This window comes from Arachis duranensis, chromosome 3, assembly GCF_000817695.3.
Source record: "Arachis duranensis cultivar V14167 chromosome 3, aradu.V14167.gnm2.J7QH, whole genome shotgun sequence".
NCBI classification, from domain to species: Eukaryota; Viridiplantae; Streptophyta; class Magnoliopsida; order Fabales; family Fabaceae; genus Arachis; species Arachis duranensis.
In genome coordinates, this window is record NC_029774.3 from 87,622,088 (window position 1) to 87,631,647 (window position 9,560).

The 9,560-nt window shown below is 39.6% G+C and overlaps 1 non-coding gene and 1 pseudogene across 1 annotated transcript; one reads left to right on the plus strand and one right to left on the minus strand.

Annotated features, from left to right (window-relative positions):
- LOC127745557 (uncharacterized) overlaps window positions 1-9,560 on the plus strand; it is a 144,784-nt pseudogene that overhangs the window by 54,551 nt on the left and 80,673 nt on the right.
- On the minus strand, window positions 8,677-8,784 carry LOC127746360 (small nucleolar RNA R71). Its single transcript, XR_008007979.1, has one exon. It is a non-coding gene; the product is annotated as a small nucleolar RNA R71 (small nucleolar RNA).

The following is a 9,560-nucleotide window of genomic DNA, read 5'->3' on the forward strand; positions in this document are numbered from 1 at the left end:
GGCACACTGCCCTCTAGGAGGGCAACATAAGGGAACAAGGCAAAGAAGGCAACTCTGCCCTGCCCACTACAAGGGCAGAGCACAAATTTGTGCCTTGGAACCAAGAAGAAGAAAATGTTGCCCTGCCCTCCACAAGGGCAGTATCGGGCTCACAAGGGGAGAAAATCAAAAGAAAATGTCTCCAAATGCTTGCCACAAGAGTTGAACACGGGACCATGAGGAAGCAAGGAACTAAGTCCCATTACCGTGCCAAGAAAGCCAAAGAAAATGAATAAGCGTGTGTAGCAGCCAGGATTCGAACGCGGGAATTCATTTTGGAAACACTGCCCTGCCCTCCGCGAGGGCAGGGCAGCATTTTGTTGGTGCATGAATCTGGCGCACCAAGGGTCAATTCTGGCGCACCACGGCATGACTCTGGCAGCACCAGCGCGCACCAAATCACAATTCTGGCGCACCAACTTTTTCTGCCCTACCCTCGCGTCCTGTGCACCAAGGCACCATTCTGGCGCATCATGGCATGATTCTGGCAGCATCAGCACGCACCGTGGCACATCTTTGGCGCACCAATTTTTCCTGCCCTGCCCTCCGCGAGGGCAGGGCAGCGTTCTGCACACCAAGACCGCACCAGCCCGCACCAAGCCGCACCACACATCAATTTTCTGCCCTGCCCTCCACAAGGGCAGGGCAGCCTCCTGGGAACTATTATTTTTGGGCCGAAAATTCAATTAAAATTCCAATTTAATTCATTTCTTCACCAAATCAAAAGCCCATCCAAATCCCAAAATCCAAGAATAGAAAGTGTATAAATAGGAGCTAGTTTGATGTAATTAAAAACTTTTTGCTTAGCTTTTGAATTTTTCACTTCCTTTGAGCTTTGAATTTTATTTTTGCACTTTGGAACTTCTCTTGGTGTCTTCACTGAGATTTCAGAGAATTGGGAAGGAGAATTGATCTCTCTTCTTCCTCGTTCTTGCTTGGGCATTTTTCATTTCCTTGTTTTGAGTTTTGGGTGTGAAGAATTGAGGGAATTCTATCTCAATCTCCATTCAAAATCTCTTTAAACACTTTTCTGCATAATTGAGTTCAATTTACATTCCCTTTACTGCTTCTTCTTCAATTTCTTGTCAATTGCTTTGAGAACTTGGATCTCGGAGGGCAATTGAGATCTAGGCTTTGCTACCTAGTCTCTGGAGTCCTGAGATCCCAATTTCCTTTTGGTTCTTCTGTGAACCTTTGCTGCACTTAATTTCTTTACTGTTTGAGTTCTAATTGCTTCTAATTCATCTTCTACTTTATTAATTGTTGCAATCTACTTTCTCTTGCTGGAATTCTGAATTCCCAATCCTTAATTCCCTTTTTATATTCAAGCAATTTACATTTCTTGCACTTTAAGTTACTGCAATTTACATTTCTTGCACTTTAAGTTTCAGTCATTTACATTCTTGTTCTTTACAATTCAGCAAGTTTACTTTCCTGCTCTTTAATTTACTGCAATTTCCCCCTCTCCCTTTACATTCCAAGCAATTTAGCTTCTGTTAAATACAACCCACTCAACCAAAACTTGATTCGTTTGACTAAATCAATCACTAAACTAAAATTGCTCAATCCTTCAATCCCTGTGGGATCGACCTCACTCATGTGAGTTATTATTACTTGATGCGACCCGGTACACTTGCCGGTGAGTTTTGTGTTGGATCGTTTTCCACACATCAATGATCATGTGGAGTCACAAAAACAATTGCAAAAATCAAAAGAAAAAAACAGCATTAAAAATAGCACACCCTGGAGGAGCAACTTACTAGCGTTTAAACGCCAATAAGGTAGCAGAATAGGCGTTTAACGCCCAGTCTGGCACCATTCTGGGCGTTAAACACCAGAAACAAGCACCAGACTGGCGTTAAATGCCAGAAACAGGTTGCAGCCTGGCGTTTAACGCCAGGAGAGGAATAAAAACTGGCGTTTAACGCCAGAAACAAGCAGCAATCTGGCGTTAAATGCGAGGATTGCACTGTGAGGGCGTTTACACGCCTAATAGGAGCAGGGATGATACATCCTTGACCCCTCAGGATCTGTGGACCCCACAGGATCCCCACCTACCCTCCCACAATACTCTTCCCCAAATACCCCTCACCGATAAACTCATTCACTCTTCCCCCTCACCTCCCCACCAATTACCTCCATATATCTTCCCCAAAAACCCCACCTACCTCACTTTCAAATTCAAACAATTTTCCCAAACCCAACCCTAATGACCGAATCCTAACCCTCCCCTCTCCTCTATATAAACCCCTCACTACTCCTTCATATTCATACAACACATACACATTTCCACCATCTTAGCGAATTCACTTCTCCCTCCATCTCCTCTATTTTTCTTCTTCTTCTCCTTCTTTCTTTCTTATTTTGCTCGAGGACGAGCAAACCTTTTAAGTTTGGTGTGGTAAAAGCATTGCTTTTTGTTTTTCCATAACCATTTATGGCACCTAAGGCTAGAGAAACCTATAGAAAGAGGAAAGGGAAGGCAAAAGCTTCCACCTCCGAGTCATGGGAGATGGAGAAATTCATCTCAATGGTCCATCAAGACCACTTCTATGAAGTTGTGGCCAAGAAGAAGGTGATTCCTGAGGTCCCTTTCATGCTCAAGAAAAATGAGTATCCAGAGATCCGACATAAGATCCGAAGAAGAGGTTGGGAAGTTCTTACCAACCCCATTCAACAAGTTAGAATCTTAATGGTTCAAGAGTTCTATGCAAATGCATGGATCACCAGGAACCATGATCAAAGTATGAACCCGAATCCAAAGAATTGGCTTACAATGGTTCAGGGGAAATACTTAGATTTCAGTCTGAAAAATGTAAGGTTGGCGTTCCACTTGCCAATTATGCAAGAAAACGTACACCCCTACACTAGAAGGGTCAACTTTTATCAAAGGTTGGACCAAGTCCTCAAGGACATATGTATAGAAGGAGCTCAATGGAAAAGAGACTCAAGAGGCAATCCAGTTCAATTGAGAAGACCGGACCTTAAGCCTGTGGCTAGAGGATGGTTGGAGTTCATCCAATGCTCCATCATTCCTACTAGCAACCAATATTCAGTGACTGTGGATCGGGCCATCATGATCCATAGTATCATGATTGGGGAGGAAGTGGAAGTTAATGAGATCATACCTCTAGAATTTTACAAAGTGGCTGACAAGTCATCCACCTTGGCAAGGTTAGCCTTTCCTCATCTTATTTGTCATCTATGCAATTTAGCTGGGATTGACATAGAAGGAGACATCCTCATTGAAGAGGACAAGCCCATCACTAAGAAAAGGATGGAGCAAACAAGAGACCTCATTCATGGACCTCAACAAGAGCATAAGGAGGATCTTCATCAAGAAATCCCTGAGATGCCTTAAGGGATGCAATTTCCTCCACATAACTATTGGGAGCAACTCAACACCTCCTTGGAAGGCTTGAGTTACAACATGGACCAACTAAGGATGGAGCACTAAGAGCACTCCATCATTCTCCATTAGATTAGAGAAGATCAAAAAGCTATGAGGGAGGAGCAACAAAGGCAAGGAAGAGACATAGAGGAGCTTAAGAGCACCATTGGTTCTTCAAGAGGAAGACGCCACCCTCACTAAGGTGGACTCATTCCTTAATCTCTTTGTCTATTTATTTTTCTGTTTTTGGTTTTGAGCTTTATGTGTTATCCATGTTTGTGTCTTCATTACATGATCATTAGTGTCTAGTGTCAATATCTTAAAGTTATGAATAATTCTATGAATCCTTCACCTCTCTTAAATGAAAAATGTGCTTAATTACAAAAGAACAAGAAGTACTTGGATTTCAAATTTTATCTTGAAATTAGTTTAATTATTCTGATGTGGTGGCAATATTTTTTGTTTTCTGAATGAATGCTTAAACAGTGCATATTTTCTATCTTGTTGTTTATGAATGTTAAAATTGTTGGCTCTTGAAAGAATGATGAATAAAGAGAAATGTTATTGATAATATAAAAAGTCATAAAATTAATTCTTGAAGCAAGAAAAAGCAGTGAATAAGAAAGCTTGCGAAAAAAAAGAAAAAATTGGCAAAAAAAAAAAAGAAAAAGAAAGAAAAAGAAAAAGCACGCAAAAAAAGCCAATAGCCCTTTAAACCAAAAGGCAAGGGTAAAAAAGATCCAAGACTTTGAGCATTAATGGATAGGAGGACTCAAGGAAATAAAATCTAGGCCTAAGTAGCTAAATCAAGCTGTCCCTAACCATGTGCTTGTGTCATGAAGGTCCAAGTGAAAAGCTTGAGACTGAGTGGTTAAAGTCGTGCTCCAAAGCAAAAAGAGTGTGGTTAAGAACTCTGAACACCTCTAACTGGGGACTCTAGCAAAGCTGAGTTACAATCTGAAAAGGTTCACCCAGTTATGTGTCTATGGCATTTATGTATCCAGTGGTAATACTGGAAAACAAAGTGCTTAGTGCCATGGCCAAGATTCATAAAGTAGCTGTATTCAAGAATCAACGTATTAAACTAGGAGAATCAATAACACTATCTGAAATTCTGAGTTCCTATAGATACCAATCATTCTGAATTTCAAAGGATAAAGTGAGATGCCAAGAAATCCTTACTTGTGACAAATTCTTTTATTTTTGATACTTTCTTTTATTTTTGCTCCCTAACTATTGTTGTTAATACCTCATCAAGAAATCCTTACTTGTGAAAAATTCTTCGCTTGATGATTGTGTATTAGCATAGAACAGTTTCCTTTGTTTAGTTTTAGTTCAAATAAATTGACATGTGATTGCATTCTAAGTTTGGTATTGCTATGCAACAAAAATTTGTTTCCAATCTTTATTGGATACTTGCATCAATTCCAAGTGAAAGTGTCACACAAAGTTTGGTGTGCCACTTATATTTTATGCAATGTATCATGCACACATTCTTATTTTTGCAATCAAAATGTCTCTATTATTTTTAATTTTGCTTGCTTAAACACATGTACTATTGATAGTTTATTATTTAAGACATTTATGAACCATCATAGACCCCATCACCACTGTTTTAATTATTGCTTGAGGATAAACAAGCATTCTAAGTTTGGTTTGGGAAGGGGAAGAATTGGAGGAAAAGGACAACAACAGTGAAAATGAACTACAAGGTGGTAACGCTCCTTTTACCTCCTACTTATTTCCAGCACTTTAAATTGCATGATTGTCTTCTATCTTCTCTGTATTCATGTGTGTTGTGAATAAGCATAGTTTGATTGCTAGATTGTAACATGTTGCTGTGACATTATGACTACCAACTTGAGTTTTGTGAGTTCCAAAACAACTAAGCATCATGATCATAAACAAAAAAGGCCATTAAAGAAGAACTTAGCATGGGCATACAAGTATTGGAAGGCTAGTGATGAGCGGATAATTTATACACTTTTTGTCATTATTTTTATATAGTTTTTAGTATGATTTAGTTAGTTTTTAGTATATTTTTATTAGTTTTTAAGCAAAATTCCCATTTTTGGACTTTACTATGAGTTTGTGTGTTTTTCTGTGATTTTAGGTATTTTTTGGCTGAAATCAAAGGACCTGCGTAAATATCTGATTCAGAGGCTGACAAAGGACTGCTGATGCTGTTGGATTCTGACCTCCCTGCACTCGAAATACAATTTTGGAGCTACAAGAGTCCAAATAGCGCGCTCTTAATTGCGTTGGAAAGTAGGCATCCAGGGCTTTCCAGCAATATATAATAGTCCATACTTTGCCCGAGTTTAGACGATACAAGCTGGCGTTTAACACCAGCTTTCTACCCTATTCTGGCGTTAAATGCCAGAAACAAATTGCAAGCTAGAGTCAAATGCCAGAAACAAGTTACAAACTGGTATTTAACTCCAAGGAAGACCTCTACACGTGAAAGCTTCAATGCTCAGCCCAAGCACTGATGCCAGGGCATCTAGGCCAGTTTCACTGACCTTTTCTTTACTATTTTAGGGTAGTTTCATGCATTTTCTTAGTGAATAAGGCAGGTTTTGGATGAAAATACACTTACATCTTGATTCAAGCAACTATTGTGAATTTTACATGATTTCATGAGGATTTTTGCAAGGATGGAATGACAAATTGATGATGCATAATCTCATGACTTGGGCTAGAGCTTTGATGCACTTTATTTGCTTGATTTTAGGACAAAGGAAGCAAGGAAGAACCACGTTAGTAGCCACGTTAATTTAATTTACGTGACCACTAATGTGGAATGGGAATGAGCTTGCAATGTTAATGAGAAAGGTGGTCGACAATAACGCCTGCGAAGCCATCATAAACCCATGTTAATTGCCACATTAATTACAATAACGTGGTAGTTAACGTGGAGATAAAGGGAGCTCCAACATTAGTGGTAAATGTGAACACCACTAACGCTACAAAGTGGCAATTGGCCACATTAAGAGTCACGTTAACTTAGTTAACATGAACTCTAACGTGGAAGGTAAGACAATGCCAACGTTAGTGACACTCACCTTTGTCAATAACATTGGATCAAGCTAGCATTGCCCACGTTAGTGGTCACGTTAAGACCACTAACTTGAAAGTTAACGTGGAGCTGAGATTGATGAGCCAACGTTAGTGACACTCACCTTTGTCACTAACATTAGAGATGGCATTCACTACCACGTTAGTGGCCACGTTAACCTAGTTAACATGAACTCTAACGTAGGGAAAAGGGGCACAAGGCAACGTTATTGGAAATTAACATCACTAATGCCCATGCCTAACTCACACTTTTCTGCAAGCTGAGCCCACTAAAGATTATAACTACTTTAACTCAAGATCTAAGGCCTACATACAAGACTCGAAGAACTCACTAGAAGATCAAGAAGAGTAGTATATATAGGAGTAGTTTTGAACTATAGAGAAGCTTGGCACTTTGGAGAACTACCCTCTGTATATTTACTTTTCTGCATTTTTCTAGCTAAGCATGTATTCTTTTCTGCCATTTCCCATTTCTAGAGCTATGAACAACTAAACCCCTTTCATTAGGTTAGGGAGCTCTGTTGTAATTTGATGGATCAATTATAGTTTTCATTTTCCTTCTTCTTTCTTTTCTCTTGATTTACTAGAAAGCTTTCGATCTTAATTCAATTGGTTAGTTGTCTTGGAAAAGAAACTCTCCATAATTGGATCTCCTTTGAGCCTTGGAGAAGGGATGAGGAGATCATGCTAGAAATGCTTTCTCATGTTGGACCAAATTGGGGTCTGGGCGGATATAGTGACATGTAATCCTCCCAACACTTTGATTTGGCAATACATGTGGTATAATCAGTGAGCACACTTGATCTCTTCCCAGGAGCAATTAAATCAAGGAATTAGGCAATTGTTCAAGCTTAGAGAGATGGAGTTGCCAAGGAATTGGAACCCAATCACTTAAGATTGCCAAGGAGATCAATAGATGCTTTGATTGAGGAAGAGATGAAAATGAATTTGATCCGGAGAATACAACATCTCCTGAGCCCAATGAATTCCCCATCTCTGATCCTACCCATTCTCTTTACTTTCTGCCATTTATTTCCATGTTCATCTCCCCGATTCCCCCATTTAAGATTCTGCACTTTATTTCCTGCAATTTACTTTTCTGCCATTTAATTTCCTGCAAAATCAACTACACTCTGTTTAGCTCAACTAGCATATTCTTCCAACTAAAGTTGTTTGACCAATCAATCCCTGTGGGATTGGACCTCACTCTATTGTGAGTTTTTACTTGACGAAAATTCGGTATAGTTGCCGAAGGAAAATTTGTTGAGAGACAAGTTTTCATGCATAAAGTTTATGGCGCCGTTGCCGGGTATTAATTTTGTATAAACAATGATTACGTTGGAAGTTCACTAGATTGAGCATTTTTCTTTTGTTTGTTTATTTTATTCAGTCATTTACCTTTAGTTTATTTAGTTTCTTCCTCACCCCCTATCCCCTCGTTATCTTCTTTTTCTTTGAATTTACTTACAATTCTGCTTACTAACCCACTAATTGTTTGATAAATTGTACCACTCAAACTAACAATCACTCTACAAGAATAATCACTTCATTTTATCTCTTGTTGTGTGCTATGTTAGTTGTATGACAGGGAGAAGAGGCAGAGCTTTAACTTTCTTTAATTTAGAATGTGAGAGGACCCTCCAAAGATCAAGGAGGGAAGCAAGAGGGAAAAGAATTGTTGGTGCTGAGTAAGAGGAAGAGTACCTTGAAACAAACATGGAAGAGAACTTGGAAAACAATCATGAAGGATAAGCTCACAACCATGCCAGAGAAGGCCCTGCAAATCTGTTGGGCAAGAGAGGAGAGTTCTAGGCTCTTACATCAATCCAAACTCAGGAAACTATGGAAGTAGCATCCAAAAGCCCACCATACATGCCAACAACTTTGAACTAAAACCCCAGCACATCACCCTTGTTCAGAACAACTGCTCATTTGGAGGAAGTGCCCAAGAAGATCCCAATCAACATCTAACCACCTTCCTGAGAATATGTGACACTGTGAAGTCTAATAGAGTCCATCCGGATGTCTATAGGCTGATTTTGTTCCCTTTTTCACTCAAGGACAAAGCATCCAAGTGGCTAGAATCCTTTTCGAAGGAGAGCTTAACAAATTGGGAAGATGTAGTGAACAAATTTTTGGCAAGATTCTACCCTCCTCAGAGAATTAACAGGCTGAGAGCTGAAGTGCAAACTTTCAGGCAACAAGATGGTGAAACTCTCTATGAGTCATGGGAGAGATTCAAGGACTTAACAAGAAGATGCCCACCGAACATGTTTAATGAGTGGGTTCAACTTCACATTTTCTATGAAGGTCTTTCTTATGAGTCAAAGAAGGCTGTAGACCATTCATCAGGAGGATATCTAAACAAGAAAACCCTTGAAGAAGCCATAGATGTCACTAAAACGGTAGCTGAGAATGACTACTTCTATGCTTCTGAAAGAAGCAACACTCGAGGAGTAATAGAGCTGAACCACATGGATGCATTGCTGGCTCAAAATAAGATGATCACCAAGCAGCTCGCAGATCTCACCAAGAAGGTGGAAGAAAACCAAGTTGCAGCAGTCATCACTTTATCACCAACTCAAGAAGGAGTGAATATAGGAGAAGAAGGTGACTGGAAACAAGCCAATTATGTTGGGAATTCACTGATGAGCGGATAATTTATACGCTTTTTGGCATTGTTTTTAGTATGTTTTTAGTATGATCTAGTTAGTTTTTAGTATATTTTTATTAGTTTTTAGTTAAAATTTACTTTTCTGGACTTTACTATGAGTTTGTGTGTTTTTCTGTGATTTCAGGTATTTTCTGGCTGAAATTGAGGGTTCTGAGCAAAAATCTGATTCAGAGACTGAAAAGGACTGCAGATGCTGTTGGATTCTGACCTCCCTGCACTCGAAGTGGATTTTCTGGAGCTACAGAAGCCCAATTGGCGCGCTCTCAACGGCGTTAGAAAGTAGACATCCTGGGCTTTCCATCAATATATGATAGTCCATACTTTGCCCAAGATTTGATGGCCCAAACCGGCGTGGCAAATCAGCCTCAGAAATTCCAG